At 44.9% G+C, this 27,803-nt stretch overlaps 1 protein-coding gene across 2 annotated transcripts in view; it reads left to right on the plus strand.

Annotated features, from left to right (window-relative positions):
• The first annotated feature begins 8,833 nt into the window (after window positions 1–8,833).
• KLHL32 (kelch like family member 32) overlaps window positions 8,834–27,803 on the plus strand; it is a 251,103-nt gene continuing 232,133 nt past the window's right edge. The window contains exons 1-2 of one of the 2 annotated variants that reach the window (XM_019486394.2): window positions 8,834–8,944; window positions 25,373–25,496. The gene's annotated coding sequence lies outside the window, so the exon portion shown is untranslated. The remainder of the gene's footprint in view (window positions 8,945–25,372; window positions 25,497–27,803) is intronic. The other variant, XM_006270483.4, reaches the window with a different exon arrangement.

Raw genomic sequence — 27,803 nt, forward strand, 5'->3', positions numbered from 1 at the left:
ATTGTGTGGGGGCTTCTTCTTCCCCCCATACCTTCTTTTGTGAAGCAGCCATCACATCTGGTCCTTGAAACAGGTTCATTCCACAGATCCAATGGGCTCCTGAAATATTTAGCAGCCCCATCCATGGCTTTAAAATGGTTTGTCCTAGAACCCCAGGCTTACAGAATGAGGAATACACACACCTTTTCCACTTGGCTTACAGCACTTTCTTTAAAACACAAAGACACGCTAAAATGAAAGATCTTTATGCTAAACATAGGCGACACATAGGGGGGAGCACAGGGGGCATGTGCCCCCCGCCCGAGATTGGCTGCTGCTGGCTTCTGCAGGTGGTTGCTGCTCACCATCCCCATCCCCTGCCATTGATGCTGCCGTTGGCTTCTGCGGGTGTTTGCCACTTGCCATGCCACTGCCACCGCTGGCTTCTGTGGGCAGTCACTGTTCACCCCCACCCATTGACGTCACCTCCGGCTTCTGCGGGCGGTCGCCTTTTGCCACTCCACAGCTAACACTGCTGCTCACAAACTGTGCCCACAGTCTCAGGAGGCACCAGTCACTCATGATGCTAAATAAGCAGTGATTCACATGTAGCACAAATATTCCTAGTTAAAAGGAAGTAGCTGAGAGAGGTATGACAGGAAACAATCTTTATTAGAATGTTTCTGAGACAAGCTGAATCATGTCAATCTGTTGACAGCTCTCATATATCCCACACCATGCAAATAAAGTTGAGATCCTCAGCTCACACAAATTGTTGTAGTATCAGTAAAGTCAGTACTGAAGATGTATGCCTTTAAGATAAGATCCAAAATCAAGTCAACTGAAGTGCATGCAAAGATTCCATCAAGCATCAGACATAGCAGTATGACATTTTGGCTGATGTGTCATGCTGAAGTCTCTGGCAAAACCCAGGTGTCCTAATTCCCCGGTATTACACCTGTAAGGCTATCTTTTCTCTCTTGCAAGAATACTAGGGGTTGAACTCTTAAAACTGATAAGCCAAAAGGTTAAATACACACTAATAGTTATCCATGGGCTCTATGAGCCCAGAGCATATAACCTGCCTTTTACTGTCCAAACTATTTTTGTAACACGTGTAACATCCTCCCTGTTTACCTGCTTCTTGCAAGTCATGTGCGTCTCTCTCATTCACAGGGCCCAGTCCTTGAGTTCATTTGTGGAATACTTCTAATAATTGGTTTATGGGACAATATGTGTTTCTTTAATTGTCCCAAGGTTGGAAGTCATTGTGGCTTGCCATCAGGATGCTTGTAGCAATCCAAAACCACTATGGATGCATGGGAAAACCCACCAGTCTAGTATGGTACTGACTGTTTTCTTTATTTCTTTTTCATAGATTCATAGATGTTAGGGTCGGAAGGGACCTCAATAGATCATCGAGTCCGACCCCCTGCATAAGCAGGAAAGAGTGCTGGGTCTAGATGACCCCAGCTAGATACTCATCTAACCTTCTCTTGAAGACCCCCAGGGTAGGGGAGAGCACCACCTCCCTTGGGAGCCCGTTCCAGACCTTGGCCACTCGAACTGTGAAGAAGTTCTTCCTAATGTCCAATCTAAATCTGCTCTCTGCTAGCTTGTGGCCATTGTTTCTTGTAACCCCCGGGGGCGCCTTGGTGAATAAATACTCACCAATTCCCTTCTGTGCCCCCGTGATGAACTTATAGGCAGCCACAAGATCGCCTCTCAACAGTGCCTGTGATGGGATATACAGATACCTCATTGCTTTATTTTTAAATGCTACAAGTGCACTTCTTTCCCCCTCCCCTAGGTAACACACACACACAGACACACACATATTACTTTTATATTAGAAGGGCCCAGTTTCCAGCTATTATACTTGATAATATTTTTTGGTATGTCACTCTTGATCATTTTTCACATTGGGAATCCAGAAGCAGCAAGTGAATTGCCCTTGGTGAAATAAGTTATTTCCGTGTTATTTTTTTTTAAAAAGATTTCTAACTTCCAATAGCCAGCAACTTGCCTATCAGTAGGTCAGTGATGGGAGATGGTAAGGTCTCCACGTCTGGTTTCAGGCTGAAAAAGTCATCAAAAGACCATAAATATATTGCAATATTTCAGAGGGAAGAAGAGAAGGGCCCTCCTCAAAGCATGTGCAGGAGCTTTATAAAGGCTGTGACTGCACAGCATGTCACTGATGGGAGGAGTCTGGTAAGTTACAGAAGAAGCCCAGCAAGGTTTGTCTGTCCAACTGACTTAACTCACTGCCAGAAATGGTTGCATGTACTACTTTCCAGGTGTGCAAAAAGATAAGATTAAGAATATCCTTCTTGATTATGTTCTTGCCCTTCCCTGGACTTGTGCTGAACATATGCTATGGAAGGAGAGAAGAACCATTTGGACTTTCTCTTTAAGCTCATTGCTTTCCTATTGAGCACTGTGCCAGGTGCATCCACTTTTTAAGGAGCCATGTGATTTCACCATATACTTTTTTAAAACTGTAATTGAAACTGCCAAGCATCTCCGGACAAATGAGATGCATGGGATGAGGAAGGTGTTGAGGGCACTGATCTTCTGCCAGGGGGCCAGGAGAGAGGAATCCAGCTTATAGACACAGTTGACTGCACCAGCCAGCTGCCTCAGAGATGGTGTCCAGCATCTCCTAGTGTTCATTAGGCTCATAGACTAGGTCCTCTGCATGGGCAGGGATCTTCACTTTTCTTTTGTAAACTTTGAACCTTCCTGGACCCTTTGCAATTGTCCTACTGAGGGGCTCTATAACCAGGCTAAAGGCAATGGGGCTTAGGGGCATCCTTGTTTCACCCCAATCTAGATTGGTATATCTTATGACAGGATGTCACCTTCCAATGGCTGGATGGTACAGCCACTGCAGAGCTACTGAACCAACTGGAAGAAATGGCTTGACATTCTAAGCTCTCAGACTCTTGAAGATGTGTCTGTGGAGTAGTATAAAGGGCCCTCTACAGTACGAAGTTGTGTCCAGAGAAAAGTAATGGCCATGGTAGGTACAGACCTAGAAGCTTGAAAAGAACTTCAGCTGGACTCACCCTAGGATGTGAATATAGAAGTTTTCAGAGGGAATGATTTGGTGGTAAGGGCATGAAAATGGCTCTGTGCTTCTAATTAGCTACCAATGGGGATGTTTCAAAGTCTACCCAGTGTATCAAAAAACAAAACAAAACAAAAAACTTTCCAGTGAAAGACTTCCTTGGAAGCTCCCTACAGCAACTGGTTAGAACCCTCCCTTTTGTACTACCAATAGCACCTCACAGTATCCCAAGAAAGTGCCAAACAAAGATGAAGAATTTCCCATTCCCTTATGGTGCCAAAACAAGTAAAATAATTTCCTCTACATATGTTAGAAAACAACCTCACTTTTGAACTCATTCTAGCTCTTTCCTGAGGATAAAAGATGGCCATATTTTAGCAAAAGGGAATGATGCCATGTGTTACAATATAATAAATCATACAAAATCTAGACCCTAAGTCGAGTCAGGCTTTTAAAAATATCTCATGGAATATATTTCTATTTGTGACATATAAGCTTAATGTGCATATAGGCATAACAAGTTCCTATGTGTAGGAAAATCGGTATCTTTCCTGCAGAAATATTCACTTTATAATTGTCTTAATTTGCAATTCATTTTTGTTCTCATGGGGAGGTGGGAAATAAATAAATCTATTCCTTTTTGTGAACATAGTGAGCTATCAGCTGTTTAACTCCCCCTTTCCAATAGTCAAAGGACAATTTCACTCTTCAAATAAGTTTTTATTTATTGACTGGATTTTAGCGAGCACATACTGGCAATCAATAAGGGGATTCTTTTTTTAGCAGTGTTGGTCAGGCCAAGCCTCTAAATGAGAGCATCAGTGTGGAGAGTCTAGATATGGCTGGCAGCTGCACTATTCATTTTCTCTCTTTTTAAGGCCTTTGGTGTATAGTTTGCATGGACATGTTCTGCTCTTTTTAAAAGTTGTTATTTCATTTTCTTTAAGTGTTTAAGATGATTCTTTGAACACCAAAAGAACATTTCTGTAACTAATATACAGAGAGCAGTTCTCATAACAAGAGTCTAATGTGGCAAAGGCCTAGCAACATGCAGTTTGCATCTACATGAGATGCTACTGTGCAGTAACAATAAGCTACTGTGCAGTAGCATTGGTGGGCACTAACTGTGATGTGACACTACTGAGCAGTAGCTTCTGAAAAAATTGTGTGGGGATGCTACTGTGCAGAAATGCCGGTTACTGCACAGTCATTTAGTACTTGGTTATGTAGTAAATGAGGCTACAAAGTACAAGTGGGATTCTCCAGAATATTTAAGTGTTCCTATTCTTCTTTTCATAGGCATAACAAGGAGGCCCGGGGTCTTGGGTAAACCATGCAAGAGGCCAGGGGGAGGGGCTGGAAGCAGGGGGAAGGAAAAGTGCCAGAACATGGACTTCCTGCCCCAGCTGTGGCTCTTCCAGGAGCAACACAGTGTCCATGCCATAGGGCTGCTTTTGCTTCCAGGTCATGGACTATGCAAGGTTGGCACCCTGGCACCTCTCCTTAGTTGGCAATCAGGGGTGGTACCCTGCTTGTCCACCTCTGGTTCCATTACTGCTTCTTTTATGTGACCAAAAAAACAGCCATATGATATCTCTCCAAAATAACCCTCTCTTCATGCCTTCCTCTATTGCAGTGGATCTCAACCTTTTTAGATATGAGGCACCCCTGTGCTAACAGTGCTAATATTTTATGACACCCTGCGGCGCACTTGAAAAGATCTCAAGGTATCCCAGGGTGCCATGACACCCTGGTTGAGAATCACTGCTCTATTGTTAATTCAACCTCAAGTTCTTATGGTCCTATACTAACCCTCCTGCCCCCTGGCAGCATTCTCCTATTGTTGTGGAGGCTCTGCCCCTTTCCTCAGAGCTTGCTCTACCACAACATACATAATTATTATTAACCTACTGTGCGGTTGTCTAATATCTAGAACAATTAGATTTAGTTTTATATTCAAGGACCTGAAGGGGATCTAGTATTTCTATTAAAGTACCTTGCCTCGACCTGAAAAATAGGGACTGACTCTACAAAATAATGTAATTCTTTCACTAACTGGATCATCCCCAAAAATGTTGTGGATACCACACAAAGTGTTGTGATGTGTCACAAGTCTTGCCAAACTGAAGTTTTCAAAAATCACGAGTCAAGCCATAATCAGCCACATCATCTGACTTAGTAACTGTTAAAATTCATTCAACAAATGTTTTCTGGTTATTGGCACTTCAGGATCCACTTGCATTACGTTTTCTTAAGCTTTTCCCACAAAAAGCATCAAGTCTAGAAACATTCTTAAAAAATGAAAGCTGAGATTCTGATATGCTTGCATGATTCAAGGTGATGGGTTTTAAGAAAAAAAAAACATCAAACAGCACAACATACCTTTAGTGGGTTGGCAACTGTCACCAAAATAGTGTATCTTGTGAAATCCAGCTTTTTAAAGGTTGCAGTGCTCCCACTACGTAGCAATATATTCTTTTCACAGAGGTTTCTCTCTTGGCTCGAGTGTAGTTTAAAAAAGCTACAACAAAGCCCTTAATACCCGTAAAGCACACTGATGCTATAAAATCTTAAATATAGTCCCCCATGTCCCAACCCTGCAGTAGAACCTGCCTGTAGGGACATCATTGCAAGATAATGGCACTGGCCTAGAAAACTTTCTCTCCTTTCTTGTCTTAAATTCATCTTTAAAGCAAATACATCTTCAAATAAATCTGATCATCCAGTTCCCCTTTCCCCATCATTATAACCTCCTCAACCTTCTTCTCCTCAAGCTGTGTCCTGTCAGCTCCTGAAGGCTAGAATCATGTCTTATTTATGATACTAAAGTGCTAAACAAAGTTACTACATTACATACAGATTTACTAATAATCTATTTCAGGTATTTATACAGCCCCTATTATCATTGTAACTGAGCATCTTAAAATCTTTAGGGGTGTAGGTTATAGCCATGTTGGATGACTCCCCAGGTATCTCTCCACTTTCATCCCCCTTCTCTCTCTTCTCCCCCTCTCCAGCCTGTCTCTCACCCACTGACTCCTCAATCTACATTTTCACTGACTACCTGTCTTGTATGCATACCAGCCCAGCCTCTGGCTTCTTTACTTTTCATTCCATCCAGGAAGAGTGCACATCAACTGCTGAAATTTCCTTAGCCTGGTGAAGGGTTTTTGAACCCGAGAGCTTGCTTAATAATTGTTTTCCAACTATTTAAGTTGGTCTAATAAAAGATATCAGATTCACCCAAAGAACCTTGTCTGTCTTAAAATCTTCAGTGCATTATTCTTGATAATACCTTATGAAGTAGAAAGATTTTAGCCTCATCCCCAGCTGGAGATGGACAACTTGGCTAAGGGTCACAGGTTAATGGCCTGATACAAAAAGTGACTTAGTAGAATTTAGAAGTGTGGTCAGAAAAAACCCTACCTGACAATGTAAGCCATAGGCATCTAAATTTTCACCAGTCAAGTTACCTAGGTGCTTCTGATTCAGCTACTGCACATGGGCGTAATTGCAACTTGGCTCTGCTGCATATGTTGTTTGGGAGGACCCAAACTTCTACCAGATCTGATCCAGTAGACTTCCTGAAATCATGTCTAAGCCATATCGACAGCTTTGAGTTAAAAAAAAGCTTGCAAAATGAGGTGGTGCTGACCAATTGTATTATTGGTTGGAGCATTAGCCCAGGAAGCGGTAGACTTTTGAACCTGAGGGGATTAAAACCCACATCCGTCCCTTCTTATAAACAGACTATAGGATAGGCCTTGATGGAATCTATCCTATGGGTTAAAACTATGCAGTAAAGAATGCAAGATTAATGCAGCCAGAGTAAAAGCAAGCAAGAGAAAGCCTGACTCTGTAGATCAAGGTCAGGGCACTTCCCTGGCACCTCATTTTTCCTTTTTTGTGTACATGGTACTTTGTACCTAAGCTGGGTTTGTGATTTCTTCTTCCTGACTTGGGAACCTGTCAGCATGGGGACATTCAGCACTATCACACCTACATCCCTTTGGTTGTGTCTACACTGCATCCTTGGCACTGTCAAGGCTGCTACTGAGAAGCAGGCCCCATGCACCCAGTCCCTAGGTGCCAAACCAGGGAAGGAGGCAGTGGAGCACTTTCAGAGGTACCCTACTGTTGTTCTAAGCAGGTTCCTGGCTAGACGGTATTCTTCTCCTCTCAGGATTAGACTGATCATCATATTTGGGGTCAGGAATGAATTTTTCCCCCATGGACAGATTGGTATAGACTTGTGGGGGTTTTACCTTCCTCTAGAGCAGGAGCATAGCCCTCCACTTGGCATCTCCTGAGTGTGTATTAATAACCTTTTACAGAAGCAGGACTTTGGCTGATGCACGGTCCCCCTGCTTTCCCTGTGACAGGTTTGGATGTTGTCTTGTTGTGTTAGGGTCACTGGTGATGCGTAGGGTAGGCAGTGCACGTGGGTGCACTTGCACCCCCTGGAAATGCCAGTCGCAAAACCAGAAGTGCTGGTGGAAGTGCAGTTCCAATTTTGCCACTGGTGATTTCCAGGTTAGCAAACAGCTGCTGGGTAACACTCCCCCCCCAACCCCTCCTCCCCGGTTGGCGATTGTCTGCTAGGGGACACCCCCCCCCCCCCCCCCCGTTGGTGATCTGGTGCCCCGCCAAACTCGGGAGGCACCAGTTGCCCATGGTTAGGGTGGACGGCTGTTTTACAAAGAGTTGAGGTTATGGATTTCTATAGGGTGGTTGGATAGCGATGATCCAGCTCCTCAGGAAGGGGGTTGGAATGGATGACCTCTGGAGGTCCCTGCTTCTCTCCAATCTTGTGATCTCTGTCTGTGGGCAGAGGGGTAGCTGGCTGCAGGTGGAGGCTCGGGACTTCTCTAGGGCCAGGGGGGAGCTGAGGCACCTACCCTTTGCCAGTCTGGCACTAAATTGCCTAGGGCAAGGTCAAAGAATCAGAATCAGAGAGAAGTCAGGCTGGAAGGGACCTCCAGAGGTCATCTAGTCCAGGGTTTTTCAACTGGTGGGACACACCCCACTGGTGGGACGTGAAGGTCCTCTAGATAGGACTTGGATCATGGCAGCGAAACCAAAGTGCCACGGCAGGACTTCTGGTTTTGCTTTTATCGGCTGTTGGGGGACCTCCCCCTGCCCTTCAAATGGCCTCCGGGGTCTCCCCTGCCCACTCATGGACGGGTGGGACCAGGATTTTTTGACTTGACCTAGGTGGGATGTAAGGTGCAAAAGGTTGAGAACAGCTGATCTAGTCCAACCCCCTGCCTGCGGCAGGATCCTTCCTATCCAAACCACCCTGCACCATCCCTAGGACTCCTCCTCAACCCTGGCACAACACAGAGCGAACACCCCCACCTGCCACAGAGGCAAAGCAAGAGGACCCAACCCCATGTTGTGCAGGCAAGGCTTCGCGGCGGAAATCTGTCGGCTCGAGGGGTCTTTGGCGAGACGAGCCCACCTGTCGCGCTGGTTCATCCCGGGGAAAGAAGACGAGGGCGCCCTTTCACTGAGCCACAAGAAGCGCGCCTCAGGGGCCCTTCTCCCGCCCCAGGGGCCCTGCTGCCCTTCCCCTCCGGCCCGCCGCGCCTCCGACACCCGGGCCGGGCGGCGGCTACCGCAGGAAGGCGGCGGGGGGACCAGCGGCCCCCTTCCTCCTGCTGCAGGTGCGCCCCGCGCAGGGGGGACCTGCTGCCGCGCACTACAGCCGAGGGGCGCCGGGCGGGCGCTGCTGCTGGCGGGGAGGAGGCAGGGAGCAGGGAAAGCTCCTCCCGCCCACACAGCAGCGGCAGCGCAGTCCATTGTGCCGGCGGGCGGGGACTGGGGCGCGCACACGCAGCGCTGGAGCCCCGAGCCAGCTGCCCTGCGTCCTGCCGCCGCCACCTCGGCCGGGTGAGTACCCCGCGCTGGGAGCCCGGCCCGGCCCGGCCCGGCCCGCGGTGCCAGTCCGCAGCCCGGGCGGGACGTTCCGTGTTCCTCGGTTGCCACGGAAACAGCGGGCAGCGCCGAGCCTACCCCGCCGCGTCACAATGGACTGTTGGGGGGGTGCTGTTTCCCGCTGCAGCCTAGGAGCCGGGTTCAACTCCGGGACAGGACCTCAGCGGGGAGGCAGGCGGGCACCCCGGCTCTAATGGTGTGTGCCAGACTCGGTGTTTCCAGCCCCTTGCATTGCTCCCCTCCCCAGGGGCAGTTCCATGTTCGTAGGATTCTGGGGAAGCAGAGCTGGAAGAGACCTCTAAAGGTTGTGGAGCCCAGTGCCTCTCGACTGTCTTCGGACCACGACCCCTTTGTAACCATCCATGGCCGTTCCCCACGCAGTGCCCTGCACTCCCTACCCCCAGGTGCCAGCCCCCCAGTGTGTGGGGCAGGAGGGGCCCAAGCAGCCCCGTGCGGGCTGGAAGTCTTTAAGGAAAAACGATGGGAAGCCATGGCTTTTCTCTTGTAAAGGAGAATCTATTTCTAAAGTTTGTTTGCGACCCTTTCCATGTATTGTTGTGACCTGCTTTTGGGTGGCGACCCAGGGGTTGAAAAACGCAGATCTAGTCCAGCCGCCTGCTTGAGGCAGGATCACCCCTGACTAAACCATCCCATCCCAGTGTCTGTCCAACCTGGCCTTGAAAATTTCCAGGAATGGAGAGTTCACAGTTTCTCCAGGTAGCCTGTTCCAATGCCTGACCACTCTCATAGAAAGTTCCCCTGAATCTCCAGCCTAAATTTCCCCCGCTGCCGCTTGAGGCCCTTGCTCCTAGTCCTCCCTCCTACAACCACAGAGAAAAGCTCAACTCCATCCTCCATGTCATCACCCTTCAGGTATTTGAAGACTATTATTACATGCCTCCTCAGTCTTTTCTTCCCTTGATGTTACACACAGTCACACTCGCGACTTGGGCTAAGTGGTAGAACATCAGGTTTTAGTCAAGGATAATATATATATAATAGCTCTGTGTGGGCACACGTCTATAGCAAAGTGTGGGTCTGGTGCGTAAAGCAACTCTGAAATGGGCTTTCGCCCTTAAAAGAGTTCTTCCCCATTTGCATTCTCTCCTTAATGTAGTAACAGAAACAAGCTTTTTTTTCCCGCAACCCACATGAGAGCACAACATGCTGGCATTAGACTGTCTTCTAACTCATACATATTCAGAAGAATGATTTGGTCCTTTATCCTGGGCAGTTCAAAGGGATCAAAGCTAAGCATGGGAGTAGGTGCTTGTAGGAGTGGGGACTTCTTGTACTAAGACCAGACTTGACCCTCAGTTGCATTGAAGCTAACCCTGATGAGAAATTTAGGCTTGCAAATGATGGAATTGGATGATTGTGGGACTACATAGGTGACTGAAGACTGGATTTGGCTTGTAGAATCTATACTGAGGATGTATCAACCAGAATGAACATGACTTGGTTTTAGAGTCTCATGCTGAGTTTCCAGGGCTGTCAGCAATACTCATGGAATAACTGAGAACTAATAATTGAGGGCCACCAAACCTGGATCTTAGCAATGCTATTTATGGAAAAAAATACTTTTTTTGCACTTGGACAACGTGTAAAAACAGGCAAAGTAGGCTCTCTTTCACTAAATTTTTACACCCTGACAAAAAAAAAAAAAAAAAAATAAAAATCAATGTTTCATGCTTAGGTTCAACTGATTATAAAGGTAAAACTCAGCTAATGATTAGGATATTGTTATCGTCTGCCTCTCAGTATGGAGTAAGGAAAATATGGCTTAGAAAAAAATTCAGTTTAGAAAGTAAGAGCCTTATTACACCTTAGGCTGTAAGTAGCACAAACGTTAATCGGCTTAGTGTTTTTCGGTTTAGTGGAGCAGTCACACCTTAAGGCAAAAAACCATCTCTGACTGTCCTTCACCTGCACGCTGGTGGGGGTAGGGCTAGGAACTGCGTATGGCCCCAGGTGGAGGCAGCACCTCATAATGTTCCTTGCATCTTTTGTGATTAAAAATTCCTCCAGCCTCCTATATCAGAGCCCCTTTCAATCTGGGGAGCAAAAGGTGGTTGAAGCATCCCCTCCAGCTCCAGGTGATGCCAGGAACTAATGTGCATTGGGGCTGGGGCTCCTGTGGCTGGATTGGTTGCTGGCTATGGGGAGGAGGACCACACAGGAGGTACTGCAGCTGCCAGGTGCTCCAGGGCTGCAGCACTCACTCATCCTGATGTGCCCAGGGGCCTCTGCCCAGACTAGCTCACTGCTTCCACTGGTGGAGCAAGCACTGGAGGGCTGGAGCATTTTGGGATACCGGAAGACTTCAATTTGGGGGCATAGCTGTGGGGAGTGGCCACACCTTAATGGAACAGGAGCAAGGTTATGCAGATTAGAGATAATCCTGCAAGTGATTGTGTAATTTGAGCTAAATGGTGTAATTTGAACTGAATAAGGAGTGCTTTAAGCCACATAAGGGTGTTAATGTGCAGCCAATCCAGGGGTTAACTAAGAGCTCCAGAAGCCACCTAAAATTACCATGTAACAAGGCCCTAAAATAGATCTAACCCTGCTCCCCTGAATGTTAATGTCAAGGATTTGAGGAGTGGATTCTCATTGCCTGATCCTGCAGCAGCACTGTGGGAGCCATTGTGCCTTCCAGAGTCTCATTAGTTTTTGGGATCTGCCTGCACAAAGCAGCTGTAAGAATTGGAGCCTTGTCTCCACAGTATGATTAAGAACAGCTTTTCAGCTATATTTTGTAAGGGTATTTATTATGAAAAAGAGATTTTAAGAGATTCCAGTGATTTTGTATTGGATGCATAATACAGTTATCACAAACTTTGTAAAATGGTAGTGTGTTGTCAGTGGACCTTTTCTAACGAAGTTTAGAAATGATTCATTATTCTAAAGTTCCAGTGAAACTGCTTCAGTCTATTTGCTCTTTTGCAGATGCTGACAGCATTTGACAACATTTTAAAGCACTTCGCAGATGTAATGAACTAAGAATTGTATTATAACTCTAAATAAGTGTGACATTAAAAGCCCTCATTTTAGTGGAGGTGTAGTAATACCACCTTACAGTTATATTTGAGGAGGTACATTTTAGTTTAAGTTTTTATTTTCAGATATTTTTAATATTCATAGACAGTTATCTACTCTGAGACTTATTTCCGGCATTGTAGGTATGTTTGGTTCATAGTTTTCATAGACATTGGGGGCTGGAAGGGACTTCACGAGATCATTGAGTCCAGCTGCCCTGCTATAGGCAGGAAGTCTGCTGGGGTCAAATGACCCCAGCAAGATAAGCATCCAAATGCCTTTCGAGTGAGTCCAGCGTAGGTGCTTGAACTACCTTTGTGGGGAGTCTGTTCCAGACCCTGGACACTTGGACTGTAAAGGAATTTTTCCTTATGTGCAATCTGAATTGGCCTTCCAGAAATTTGTGGCCATTAGATCTTGTTATCCTTTGTGGAGCCCTGGTGAACAACTGTTCTCACAGATCTTGGTGTATCCCCCTTATATACTTATAGGCTGCCACTAAGTCCCCCCTGAGCCTTCTCTTCTTCAGACTGAAGAGCCCCATATGTCCCTCAGCCGCTCCTCATAATGCTTGCTCTCTTGGCCTTTGATCATGTGGGTGGCTCTCCTTTGGACTCTCTCAAGCTTATCCACATCCTTCCTGAAGTGGGGGGGGCCCAAATTTCATTTGGTAAGATTCCATTTGGTAAAATTTCACTTGGGAAGGTTTAGTTAAGATATGGATAGAAATGGTATTTTTAATGCTCTGAACATTTCTTGGGGATTAGGAGGTTTTGGAGGTCATTTAGATAAATCAAAATCACCACCTAGCCGGGGTGTTTTGACCCCAGCATTCTTTCATGCTCATGGCAGGGGGTCGGACTTGATGATCTACTTAGGTCCCTTCCTACCCTACCAACTATGAAACTATGAAAACATGTTCAACTACAACTTCAAACTTGAGGGAAGCCAGGTGCTTTTAAATGACAGCAGTCTGATATGGAGTAATGGAGTTCTGTTCAAAATTTTTATAAAATACCTAATTGGTGTTTTCTTATTAGGAAAACACTAGTCAGAAGGCCAGCTTAAGTATTGTCCTGATTACTGAAAGATCGTGAGGATACCCGAGAATCACAGAGGATTCTGGGTTTTGGAACTTTGAATCATTTGGAGCCAATCACTGGAAGATTTGAAATCATGAACTCAAAATCAAGAAAGGAAATCCCAGTATCTTGGATATGATTTCAGAAGTTTTTCGGGAACATCTGGTTAATTAGGATGCCAGCTAATCTGAGGATCACCTCTAGCCGCACTTGGTCTCATCTCATCTCAGCCATAAAATCAGTAAGACTGGCCCAGTTCACTTGTGTAAATGCCTATTCTTCACAAAAGTCAGTGGAAAGTTGCATATTAGTTCTTCATTTGGTCCATGGCTTGAATAAGAACACAGGAAAAAACTAAAACAATATTTGAGAACTAGATTGTGATTTATGGGGCGCATCTACATGCAACATTAGGGTGAAGTGATAAACTCTGGCGCAGTTTGCATTGGACTTTATCACAGTGCCCTAATGGCATGTGTAGATGCTCATACTTCTGTGGTCCAGGGTGCATGTGCTGTGCCTGGGACAGCAGCAGTTTGAGCCAGGGTGGAGTAGCCCTGGGCTGGTTGGGGGGCTGTGGGGTCAGCTCCAGTCTCTGGGAGGTGTTGTCAGGCAGTGGAGGAGCTGGCTGGAGCACAAGAATTCCCCAGCATGTGGAGCCTTGTGGCTAGGTGGCAAGCAGGGGTCTGGCCTCCTGCTGCCTCAGCTGACCAAGCTCAGTGTACACCGGGGTCAGGGTCTGCATTTACACATGCATTTAGGAGCAATTATTTTTACCACCGTAAGGTAGTACTGTCCCCAACAGTACAATCTTACAGTGGCGAAAATTAGTTTGTTGTGGTCTAATGACATTGCACATGTAGACTGTGATGCTTTACACCTCGGCAAATTAGTCTACTGCACAGTTAAGTGCATGTATAGATGCACCCATAAGGTATCAGAGTTGGAGACGGAGCATTAACAAGATTTGTGCATGTTAAGTAATATGAAGAGGGTTAAGAGTCTGTTCTTGCAAGCATTTTTAACAAACTGAAATCTTGTTTACCCTGGGGACAACTTTCTTAGGATTGTTCTTGTGAGTAAAGATATCAATATAGTGGTATCAGTTTTCATGCTACATGTAAAAAAAGCCAGCCAGATTTGACCACCCAAAATACACTGTTCAATTAGAAAGAGGGTTCTTTTCTTCCTGTTTTTATTTTTACTTTGCGTTCAGAAGATGTTTCTTTTGCTGCTTGAGAAGTCAGTTATTGATAAAATGTATCTTCTGACACTGATAAAGTGATAATTGGCATTGAATGTCAGTTTGAGATGAGCAGCTACAATTTAATGAAAAAGAATCCTCTTAGTATGAGACATGGCACCATAGCAGAAATTTTAGATTGACTTTTTTTGACTGGAAGATGACTGACTTAAAGGCCAAGAATGGCAGTCATTTATTTCCATACTAGTACAGAGAAGTGATGATTATAACTGGACCAGAAATATGGGTTGAATGAAGTGAAAAATGAAATTAATTTAAACACTTGGATGAGAATGGTTGACAGTAGTTTTGGAAGTAAGTGACCAGGCATAAGTGCCATCCACTATAATTATGCTTTCTTCTTAGTAGACGTGTACTTGCTCTTCTTTCCAGTTCTTTTAATGCAGGAAATTCTCTGCCGTTCACGTCCCATCTTTTCTATTCTATGTCAGGTGTTACACTGAACCTGTCACTGTAGTTTCTGGATAATTTAACTTAGTAATAATTACTGTAAGGACTCAGTTTACTCTAGAACTAGTAATGATGATTCAGCATCTTTTTCTGTTGAAATTATTTAATTTTTAAATTTATTTTCTTGTAAATTCAGTGGGCCTGGTTGCCTGTTCCTTTAAAAATGGTCACGGGAAGAATATCTGGGAAAAGAAAATTCTAGGTTTCCCTAGAGATTCTTGAAACAAGAGGCCCAGATTTGCTTCCCACAAAAATTGAAGATCTGGACAGCATGAGAGCAGCATAGAGCAAGATGGCATGAATGTATCGAGCCATTCATGCAGCATCTTCTGGACTCTGAACTGTGCTTCCTGACTTATGTGCAGTTCAGACCTCTTAGGTCAATTTTGAGTTTGGACCAGTAACTTTAATTCACTCTTGCTCTTTTTGGCTTCTTATATTTTTTCAGAGTGTATTTTCTTGTTGGCCTATGTGCTGTTACTAATTTTTGCTCATAAATAAAATATATTCTTATTTATTTTTGATAAATTTGAAGTTTTGTTATTTCTGCCAGTGAAATGTCAACCTCAGAGGAAAAATAACGAATATTCCCCTGATTAGTTTTGCCTCCTGTAGTTTTGCAGAAAATAATTATAGTTAACTTATTTTCCATGATAAATTGACAGTTGGCCATCTCTGAAAAGTATCTGTCATTTTCACAGGAAATCAGATGTTGATGAAAATGAAATATATGCATTTTTTTTTTTTTTATGGACCTGTGGGTTATTTTCAAGTTGTTGGCTGTAACAGCAACTCTTTGTTTTTTTAATGATGGTCTCGGGCTTAGTCATTCTGTTACAGGTGAATCTTTAGATCCTGGAGAAATCTTGTGAGTATAGGAGAGAAAGATCTTTTGGAGAAAGGAAACAGGGCAAATCATATTACCCAAGATGGAGACATCTTGGGAGAGTGAAGGCCTAGCTTTTAGTCCTTGACTATTTACGGAGGATACTGTTAGGATCAGCGAGGCGTCTCAAAGGCCATCAGGCAAAATCTAAAAGCGGAAAGTGAAGAAAGGATGACTGAATTTGGGAGTTTATTGTTTAGGGCCCTAGGGTTGGAATCCATGGTAGATGGAGGATATGGGCACTTTTCTATTAAACAAGAACCTTGAAAACCCTTCCACTAAGGAAAAAGTGGAAGTGCTGGTTTCCTGCAGCAAATAAGCTAATTCTACTCTCTAGGTCAAGTTAGCCTAAGTGGTGTTTTTGGGGGAGGGAAGGAAGAGATTTTTGTATTTGGACACTCTGGCTGGGCAAGGGAGGACTCTAAGCAGAGGAACAAACTACCCTTTTCTGCAGAAAACTTGGATATGACTGTTTGGGGTGTTGAAGCAGCCTTCTCACACCAACAGAGAATATTTATGAAGCATAGTTTTACCTGCTTCTAGAAAGATTAATTTCTCAGGAAGACTAAATTGTAAACCTGCTCTCTTCTTTTGTCCTTTGGGTTTAGTATTGTATGTAGATATTATATATCTGTTGTTTTAAACCTTTTTTCATTTGCAGACCCCTAAACATTTTTAAATGGAAGTATGGACCCCTTTGCATGGTAAGGGGGGGGTCACAGGATGGGTACCCAGGGAAGGCCGTGATACCCCTAGGGCTCCCTGACTATGCCAGATCCTGGCCAATGGGCATCCTCTTTCTTGTCTGCCATGTCTTATTGTAACTGTAATAAGTAGGGAGGCTGCCCTCAAGTTTGTATTTTGGGCACAGTCCTGATGGACCTCACTGAACCCTGTGGGTTCTCAACCCCTTTTGGGTCCCACTCCAAAATGGATGCCTCTCATGACACACACAGCCTTATGGGTTAGATGCATGGCTCCAAACTGTCCCTTTACCATGCCCCAAGCCTCACAGATAGTATTCACACTGTGTCCCTCTGAGGCCTTAGTTTGACTTGGCCCCCGGTTGTCGCTGGGCTCTCTGCAGCCCTGTCTCTCTCTCTGCACTCCTTGGTGCTGGGATCCACTCACCCCCAGATACTGCACCCACACTGGCACTGGGGTCCCCACACTGTAGTTGGGCCCCCAATGAGGCCTCCTCCCTCTCCAGTAGTCTCAGCCCAATCCACCAGTTTACAAACAGAAATCAAAATACAAGCCCCTGGGCTATAACATAATGCAAGCAGCTCAGGGTGTGCTCTGTCCCTTTAAAAGAATCACCCTTCCCCCCAGCATTAGGTGCCTCCTAGGCCAGGGTATCTGTTGACCTCCTGAAGTCCCTTAATCTTACCTGGAGCTGAATTGGCTGTCAAGCCTCTTCACTTAGCTTCCTCTAGGACACCTCCTTCCCCCTTGGCTGCTGGCAAAGAACTGACTCTCTGGTCCCAGCCCTGGGGTTTATATATGTCCCAGGGCCTGCCTCTTCCGGTCAGCTGACTGCCTGCAGGTGCGGGCTAATTTCCTCATTCCTGCTGCCATGGTAACTTGCAGCTGAGGGGTTCCTGACTGACTGCTAGGGCTCTCTCTCTAGGCAGTTTCAGCCCTTAAAGGAGCAGGCACGTTAGTGCCCTGTGACAGTGGGTGTTCACATACTTTTGATTCATCATAGTCACCTTTTGTGTATCCCTTAGACATAGTCTGCGGACCACTAAGGGCCCATGGACTATAGCTTGAAAACCGCTGTTATAGATCTATGAGCAAAAGAATGAATCTGACACTGACTGGCCATTAGGTGCGGGGGTTCTCTAAGAACATACAGAGCTTGTCTGGGAGCAGTCTGGGAGCTTAAACTAGGTGGTCTTAACAAGATCCAGGCTGGTAGTATAAATGTAAAGGCACTCATTGTCATACTGGGGTTGGAGTGTTGGAGTACTCTAGGAAATATATGAGAGGTGGTTTGTTTTTGTGATATATTTTATTGGAACATTTCTGTACTTGGGAAAGAGGTTTGACAAGCTTTTGAGCACAAAGTGCCCTTCCTCACGTCTCCTTGACAAACGTCTCTCTCAACTATACAGCCAGTCAAATAAAAGATACAGCAAAAAACCCAACCCCCCCCATACCCTTCTAAGTCACCCAATGGTTGAGATTGCTTGGGGCAGGTGTAGTGGAGGATATTTTTTGAGTACGCATGTAGGTCTCCATCTTTTGAAAATTTTCTACATAGCTTTCTCCATTCATTCAAGAAATTAAAGGTGTCCTTGATCACAGTGAACTGTATTAATAACGCAGGGACAAATCTTGCTCCCATTTATGTCACTACAGCCACTGATCTTGCATTGTTAGTTTTATACCTAATTGAGATCCATAATGAGCAAACTACTGAATATGGTAGTTACATGGGAAACTACTGAATATGGTTACATTGGGAAAAATCAGAGACTTGAACATCAATAATACTTAGGATGTATTAATATTTTTCCTTTAAATAACATGAAACTACCCACAGTAATAACTTAATGGTGAAAATATATTTCATAGCATCACTGTTGTTACAATATTCTGTACTAATCATTGAGAACAAACTACCTTATGTATAAAACCATCTTGTGAACTAATTCAGCTTGGTGCTTTAGAAGGCATTTTTACTGCAGTTGTCTTTTTTTTCTAGAAGATTTTTTTTCAAATTCGTGTAACACCCAACTATAAAATCAATGTAACCCCATCATTCATAAAGTTTCTCTTCTACTTTGCTATCCAAGTCCACATTTAGTATTTGAATTAAAAACAAAACAAACAAACAAAATCCCAACAACAGAGGAATAAGAAAAAAAAATTTCCCCTGTTCTATTCTAGGCATTTAAAAGGTTATCAGCTTACATTTTTCCATCTCACTGAATCTCAAAGACCTACCTCCATCTAGAGTTCCATTCCTAGTAGTATGCCAGAGCATTGTTTGACCAGGAATTCATATGAAGGAGGACTATCTACTGAACTGTCAACAGCACTAGATGTTTGGAGATTTTGTGCCCATGAATTAATAAGGTACAATTCTGCTGAGTTCATGAGCTCTGTTGAGTTCACTGCTCAAGGTCTTTTGACTGTCATGTTGGGGGAGACCAGCAGCATAAAGTTCCATTCCAAGTGTTTTTCTGATTTTAAATGTGTCTCTGTTTTTAGTAACCTGAATACGAGGTTAAAAAAGTAGTAGAATTTTATAAAAGCTGTTCAGTAACTAAATGAATTTGTTTTAAAAATGATTATTGCAAGGGACAATAATATATAATCATGCATAAGAATTCTGAAATGGACATAATCAGGTTTAAATTCTTATTGGGTCTGAAATATATTCCATCTGCATTTAAGTGAAATAAAGTTTAGGTGAAATAACATCTGAAGGGCTGTTGTACTTGATCAACTAATCTAGGATTCCATCTGGTTTATCAGGATAAGTAGAAGTAGAACCTTCAGTTAGTATGTAATATAATGGTATGTAGCATACACCTTGTGAAGGCTTATTTTCAGTATTCATTTGTTTGATATGGTTTTTGAATAGTTTTTTTCTGGCCCATTAACTTCCTAAGTAGAGAAGTGATTGTAAATGCATTTCGTCCAGCCAATTTCTAATCCAGTATAGCCTTCTTGCAGTGAGGTGTTCCTTTTTAAATAAAGTTGAAGGATTTTAGTTCCCTTCTTGACACAAAGCGTTTTGAGAAACTATTTTGATTATTATAGGGTTCACAGTGAGTAAATATGGTTTCAGTCAAAATGACCAATATTTAGACTGTGAACAACAAAACAAAAAAGAATGAAAGTGAAGTTTCTAGGGAAGTGTGAAGACTGACATTTTAGGCTTTGCTGGGGATTGAATCAGGCATACTGAGCTAAAACACGAGTTTCTATGTGAAGAAGTGAAGAACTGCACTCTGTGGGTATGTACAGACATTCAGGGAGGCTAGGGTGAGGTTAGATCATGTCAGAAATGTCCCCCTGACCTAACTTAGTTCACCCATGTGTGGACCTTACACTTAGACCCCTAGTTAGGTTGCTGTAAGTGTGAACTGTACAGAAGTTCCAAAGAGGTAAGATCAGTCCAAGCATGGCCAACCTGGAAGTGAACTAAGTTAGACTGGATATGGATAGACCAGGGGCGGGCAGTTATTTCAGGTGGAGGGCTGCTTAACTAGTTTTGGTGAGCTATAGAGGGCTGCATGACTAGTTCTGCCACTTGACAGTTTCCCGGCCCCCTTGTTGCCATCTTGGCACCAGAAATCCCATCCCTAACCCCTGACCTTTGCCACCAGAAATCCCCCCCCTTCCTGCTCCCCACCCCCTCCAGATACTCCTTTTGGGAGGGGAGGGTTGCCATCTTAGAACCAGAAAAAAAACCAATCATACACTAAAAGTCAAATATCTACTGTAACATATTTTAATTTTATTACAGAAAATATTTTTGTCATGATTTGTGTTTGCGGAGTGTACATAGGGGTGATTGCATAATAACTCAAAAGTATTCTTAGCCTTGTATATTGTGGGGGGGGGGTGTGTGTATGATGTTTAGAGGGGGTGTGTGGTGTGAGTGTGTGTAGTGTGTATGGTGGTGTGTAGGGGGTGTGGATGTGTTTGTGTGGTAGGGTGTGGGGGTTTGTGGGGGAGTTGTGAGAGGGTGTGGCAGTGTCTAGGGGACATAGGGTATGTGGGGGGGTTGTGGGGGGTGTGAGGAGGTGTGAGTACCCCCTCCCCATACTCCCCCCATCTCACAGCTGCAGCAGGCGAGCCGCTCAGGGCACAGGCTCTGGCCAGCAGTACACATTGCGGCAAGGAGCGCAGCCTCCACTGGGCAGTCTGTCTCACCAGTGCTCCCTGCCACTCATGCGCAGTACTCACACTCGCTGGGCTTGGGAGGGAAACCATGCATGCTGGGAAACCCTGCATGCTGGAGCCAGGTTCCCACCAGGGCTGTGTGGCAGGAGAGGGAATCCCGAGGTACCTTCCTCTGGGGGGTGGGGAAGGCAGCCAGCTCCAGCACCTCAGGCTTCTCTCCAGTGCCATGCAGCCCTGGTGGAGAAAGCAGCTGGCTCCAGATGTGCGGCTTCCCTCCTATGCCTGGTGAGTGCAGGGGCTGTGCGTGAGTGGCAGGGAGCACCAGCAATACCAACTACCCAGTGAAGGCTGTTCTCGTACAGCACTGGCTGGAGCTGCATCCCGCTGGGCATCTGCTCCCCGAGTGCTCCCGCCTGCTGCTGCTGCTGCTGCACACTGCCTGTTCAGTAACTATATGACTTTATTTTAGCATGAAACTCAGGTGGGTAGCGTGTGGGTGTGAGGGAGAGTGGAAGGGTATGGGGACCACCCTATACTCCCATGTCGCACAGCCCCAGCAGACAGTGTGCCCCAGCCCTATGCTCTGGGCTCCTGCCGGGCTTCAGCCCTGCCCCGCTGCTTCCTTACCTGCTGCTCGGAGCTGGCAGGAGACTGGGGAAGTGGAGCAGGTCCCCGGGGACTGCAGCAGTGGCAGCAGCAACCCTGCGTGGAAGCTGCACGCTGGTTAGCTGGGTCCTTCTGCCTACAAGGGTGTGAGAACATTAGGGTATGTTTGGGACTGTGTGTACATGTGGGCGCCCTGCTCCCACCATTGTGGGTGGAAGGGCTGGGCAGGGCACAGTATGTTGGTGGGTTGGATGCAAGTGGGTGGTGGGCCACATCCAGCTCACAGGCTGTATTTTGCCTGCCTCTGGAGTAGACAGATCTACACATTCTGAGCATAGCCCTCAGGCTGGAAAAGCCTAGCTGCTGGCCCCAGCCCGGGTGCTGTGCTTTTCCTAACCCCCCGTCACCCAGTACCAGACTATATTTAATCCTCTGGCTCCGCCCCCCCCACAGACATGCTCTCCCCCTCCTCCCCTTAGCCTGCCAAACCCCGCAATCCTACAAGCTACTCCTGATGCTGGTTTTACTGGTGTTTGCCACTGTTGGAACCCAATTGAAATCAATCAGGTGGAGGGAGGGGTGGGTAGGATGTGGGGGTAGGTTAATTGTGGAGTTGTTTGTCTGAGGATAGACGGATTTGGGGGCACTAAAAATGATCCCTTGTCAGGGGGAAGAGAGCCCCTCAATCTCACCATCCTCCCTGCAGAGCTGGTAGCCACCCCCTGTCCTGCCAACCCCCTTGTGAAGCTGCCAGCACTGCTACACCACCCCCCACCATGACTTACTGACCTCAAACTCCTAGGACCAGTGAATGCCACTAAAGCCAGCCCTGGGAGTGGTTTGTGGGATGAGGGGTAGTTTGGCAGTTGTGGGGCTGGGGGATGTCTTGGGTTATTTGACAGGATTCTGTCAAATAGCTTCTCTGATCCCACCAAGCCCCATTGATCACCCCCCCCCAAGCTTCCCTGCAGATCCTGTTAGACCCCCTGATCCTCCCAACCTCCCCCCCAGATCCTGCCAGCCTCCTGCCCCTCCCCCTCCCCTGATTTACCTTAGCTCAGGTGCTCAGCACCTATTTAATTACTAAGTTAGAACAAGGGGTCATTTTCAACCCTATCTAACCACGTCTTCCTCCTCTCCAGTCCCAAACTTCTAGCTGTAATGTCTGTACATGGCCTGTAGGTGGGGCTAAATTTTCATCTTCTATGGCAGGCTCAGCAACCTTTTGCTGGCATGGGGCTGCCGTTTGCAACCCTACTGTTACCATGGGCTGCAAGTCTCTGCCCCCAACTGTTTTGCCTGTGCTTACCCTTGCCTTTGATCTTTAATGTTTCTGCAGTAAGTATAAATGTAGATGTGACAGAGCAGCAGGCTCTGCAGCAGAGGGGAGAGCTACACAGGAGACTGAAGGCATGGTGTAACTCTGGCAATTAATTCCCTTGTACTAGATCAGACCTTCCAGGGCTGGATTGGATCTTTATATGAACCAGATCCAGACTGGGGTTGATGACCCCTGTTCTGTGATTATAACAACCTGCAGTGCATGTATTTTTTATAGTCTCTCTTAGAGGCACTGATACATCAGTCTGATATCAGATTGGTACTGATATAAAGAAAACTGGCTGTATCGGATATTGGCTTGATAGGGCCAATACTTTGGCTCATAAATGCCCAAGCTGTGTGTAGCCACAGCAGAGAACTCAGGCAGCGAAGAGCAGAGCTGGCAGTGTGGAGAGCTGCCTCCAGCTGGTAAGTTTGGTGTGGGGGAAGGGGTGTGGCAGGGCAGATCAATGCTCCCCACAGTGAGGGAGGGGGCAGGGGCAGGTGCTGCCCAGGCAGGGCGTGGGGGCCAGAGCCACGGCTCGTGGTGGGGAGGCAGTTCCTGCTGTTGCTTGCACCCCAGAGGGTATGGTGGGTGTGTGCCCCCTGGATCTGTGTGGGGCAGGATGGCCTGCAGCTGGAGCTGCACCGGGCTCTTCTCAGCAGGGGCTGGGCTCGGAGTGAGCTCTGGCAGCGCTGGGATGATGCTGCATCCACCTCAGATTTCACCATCGCCAGCCGCCCAGCACAGCCCTGGCTCAATGCCCCACCTCCACCCACGTGCCAGGAAGAGCAGGGGCTGTGCCGGGCGGCTGGCAGTGGCAGCACTGGGAGCGGGGCAGCAGTGAAATTTGGGGTAGATGCAGCATCCTGCCAGCACCACTTGTGTCCAGTCTGAGCCCAGCCCCCGCCAAGAAGAGCCCTGAGCAGTCCTGGCTGCAGCTTGCCCTGTCCCGTGCAGATCCGGGCGGCACACATCTCCTTGTCCTCTCCCGGGGTGCAAGCAGCAGTGGGAACACCGGACTTACCAGCTGGAGGCAGCTATATTGGAAATCAGATCGGTATCAGCTGATATGCCTCCTTAAATATTGACTGTCAGTATTGGCCCCAAAAATCTCTATCCATGCAACCCCTAGTCTCTATTGAGGTATGGCTGCTGAATTATTCTCAAAGGTAAACTGCATAGGACAGTTTTTCCCAAACTTTTGATACCTGGGCACACTTTTTTTTCTGGATTAAAATTGGTGGCACACTTCACTCTTACACCTGAAAAGGGGTGCGTGTAATAATATATATATATATATATATATATATATGCGCACACACATACGTATGAAAGCCTTATGCAGTGGTGCCCATTTTTTTGTCCATGACAAAGGAGATGGCTTGAAAAACAAAGAAAGGAGAGGAGTCACAAAATCTATGTAGTTTGCTCTGCTCACGACCACTAAAATTTCCAGTTGAACTTCTACTAGGAAAAGTGTGACTGAGCAGTGCTTAAGGGAGTGAAGGTGTTTAATATGGATATGTAGGGTTTTGCCATGTATTCGGTATTAGGGTCCTAACGCTCCTTGTACACTAGTATATTTCTGTTGGTTTTAATGGATTTATCCTCTTCTAACATAAATAAGAGGAGATGGAGTTATCAGTCTACCTAGTGGTTGCAAGGGGCCCATCACCATTTTTAAATCCTTTATATTTGATTGGGGTTTTCTTTTTTATAAATTAATATGTCTTAAAATTAGTATCAGAAACACAAAAAGGATATTTGGCTTTGAAAGCACTGAGTTTTAACTCTCGTTCCTAGCCTGTTTGTTCTCTTGTCTAGTTAATGGGAATCTAGAGTAATTAGAAATCTTGTTAATAAGTTACCATGTGATTGGGGATATTTGGAAAATATACACATTCTAGACTTTTTTAAAAAAGGAAAAGACTTCTATAACAGGAGAAAAGGAACACCTTCTTTAAGAAAGATGAGACATAAATTTGCCCCAAATTAAGAAGGAAGTAAAAGAGGCAGAAACAAATCTTATAGTTTTAAATGCAGAGGTTTATATAAAGTAACCACATCAATTTTTATTTAGAATATTCCCACATTATTTTTATAACACCTCAAACAGGAAAATTTTCTCTTTATCCCCAAAAGAAACATGTTATAGTCTGATGCATAAAAAGACCTAAAGCAATATTTTTACTTGTATTGTGATAAGAGTTTAGGAAACCAGTCAGCCTGAGCTTACTGACCTAATGAGTGTACATGTTGTGGCATTCAATTAATGATACCAGCCTGTGCAGATGAGTGGTGAAATGCATCTATGTAATCATTCTCTTGCCAGCCTATAATACTTGCTCCTGATTAATAATTTATTCACTTTTATACTCTTATTATTATGGGAACAACTGAAGGAGATCATCCAGACTTTCTGGGTGCAGCGCTGGAACACAGGGTTCACAAGCTCTGGTCTATCTCAAACTTAGGCAAAACTAAACAAGAAAAGGGGCTGACAGTACGGGTGTCTTTTCCTTCACTTTCCCTCTTAAAGCAGTGGGGGTAAATTGTGTTAAATTGGTGTTTTATTTACAAATGCCTTGTCAATGAATCATTGTAAATAAATGTTGCTACTACAGTTTCCAGAAGAGGTAAACCAGCTTTAGAGTTCCTGAGCAGCTTTTGTGTAGGAGAGATACCAATCATAACAAACTGGTTATATAATGGATTCAAAATAAACAAGAGCTCAGCTCTTATTGGTACCTTCCCAAAGCAGAAAGAGATGGTGGTTAAAGAGAAACAAATTATTTTAAAATATTGAAAGCTCTTAGCTTGCCAGACATATGGGCAAGTTCAGTAACATTTCATTTTCTTTTGTTCTCAGCCTAGAGAAGATCCAAGGAAGTCAAATGCAGTGATTGTAGCCAACTGCAGCCTCAAAGAAAGGTGTAAATCTGTCCACACTACAGAACTTGATGCTGCCCAAAACTTTTTAAACTCAGTTCAAGGTATTTTCAAACTAAGCCCCTTTTGTAACTTGAGATGCTACTTGAAAAGGTTAATCATAAGTCAGGGCACTGAGGTACAGCAAAAGTAAAGAAGTTCTACTTTCCAGTAAGAGGCACTGAGGTACAGGAGAAGCAAAACACTTCTGCTTTCTACTAACAAAATATTTTATGCAAAGTTGGGTTTCTTTATTTTGATAGTTGATTAACCAGGCAATTTTTTAGGGTAGAAAGGGAATCTCTCTACACATTTCCTCTTCTGTTGCTGACTCACAATTTTCAATCCAATGTTACCATACAAAATGTTCTTAATTAAGCAATATTTGAATTTGCCAAGCATTTCTAGTGATATAGAATGATACACTTGTACATTTGAGTGTTTCTTAAAACATCTTATAGAAAAACTGAGCCAAATACCGAAAATCTAACTCCACTTTTACTTTAAATCAAGGGAGTTTAATTAAAGTCTGAATAAAACCTGTGTTGCAGATCATGTCTGACATTAGCTGTTTTTGTACAATGATTACTGTGCTTTGCAGCCCATGGCAGAGACCTCTCTAAAGTTGAAATCTGCAAGACAAGAGCAGACTTGGATTTGGGACTAGGACTACTTTGTTGTCCCTGTACCTCATCCATAAAGATCACATTTGGAGCTGTATTATTTTTTTTCACTGCTTTCCTCCAAGTAGCCAAAATGTTTCTTTACAAATAAAAGGTATTGGAAGTAGATGGTTCCAGAGATCAACAGGTGTTTGTGACTGGTTGTGGTAAACAACTAAAATGCAACTCATGTTGCAGGAGGGAATATAGTGTCCATTATCTCTGAATGACTTGAGGTTTCAAAAGAAAAGCATTTCTTCCCCAGTTGTCGTCTTGGCAAGATGCAGTCCAGACATGGGGACCTGGCTTGCGTTTGTAGGCAATGGATTCCTTCAATAATCTGATATATAAAGTATAGATGGATGTCGGGGAAACATTTTGCTCCCAGTTATACTGTTAATCCTAGTTTTTAAGTGTTTTTGAAGAAAACCTGGCATGGCCACTATAGCTTAGTAGTGGAATTTCATCATGTATAAAGATAATGTAGTTTTATTTTCAGTTTGTGGGTGTACTTTTGCTTCATTGGAAGTTAGTGACTTAGTAAAATTAAATAGACTTTTTGTAGACCATCAGAATCATTGTGGTTACTAAGATGAACCAGCCTGATTTGTCAGTGGGATAATGCTGTGATATAGCATGGTGACAAGAGACTTAAAAATGGTCTAAGTCAGGGCCTTGTTACGTGTTAATTTTAGGAAGCTCCTGGAGCTCTTAACCTCTGGATTGTCCACATATTAACACCCGAAACTAGTTTTAAGCACACTTTTGACAGCTTAAAGTTACACCACTCTAGGGCAGGTTTCTCTTTGATCCATATTACCCGGCTTGTGTTGCATTAATGTGTGGCCAGTCCCCACAGATGAGGTGCCCAAGTTGCAGTCTTCTAGCATGCCAGGATTCAGTGTCCCTTCCCTAACCGTTCTGTGTGAACAAATTTTCTGCCTCCAGAACTCTGCTGCTTAGGGGGCAGTTCTTGCACCAAGCCAACTTCTTCTCCCACCACCAAGGGTGTTACCCTTGCAGAGTACAATCCAATGAGCCAGGTTTCAGGGCATGCATGGGTCCAGGAGTGGGTTCTAGTAGGGGTGGAAGTAGAGCAAGGCAGAGCTGAACAAGGCAGAGCTCCATGAACTGAGGCTTCTTTCCTGGGGCAGGGGCAATAGCTCTCTGAAAAGCACCTTCCCTCACCACTGCCACCTCCCAGCCACCCTGGGGAGCATGACCAGCACCTCCCAAATCCCAATTTTTAATTTTTTGTACACATCGGGTGTGTCTACACATGCATTTAAGTATGACTACATTTAATGCACATTAAGCTAATGTGTATTAAGTTATTTTTGGCAGGTGTCTACATGTGCAGGCACTTGGTGTTAAAGTTAGAAGTGCCAATTCCCTGCAGCCCTACCATGTGTCCCCAGTGGCTGGGCAGACCTGGCACTAAAGTTAGTGCCATGTCACATCTACACATTGCGTTAATGTGCTTTAACTAATCGCGCCTAAATTTTATAGCTGTATTTGCAGGCACTTGTAGTATTGGGCTACTTGTAGCATTAGACTAATGGCACCTAAATTTGATACCTGCATTTGCACATTAAAAATGGTGAATGATAATGTGCAAATGCAGGTATAAATTTAGGCACACTTAACCTAATTTCACCATTTATAATGCACATTAGGGGCACACGTGTAGATGTACACCCATAATGCACA

Source organism: Alligator mississippiensis, chromosome 1 (assembly GCF_030867095.1).
Source record: "Alligator mississippiensis isolate rAllMis1 chromosome 1, rAllMis1, whole genome shotgun sequence".
Taxonomy (NCBI): domain Eukaryota; kingdom Metazoa; phylum Chordata; order Crocodylia; family Alligatoridae; genus Alligator; species Alligator mississippiensis.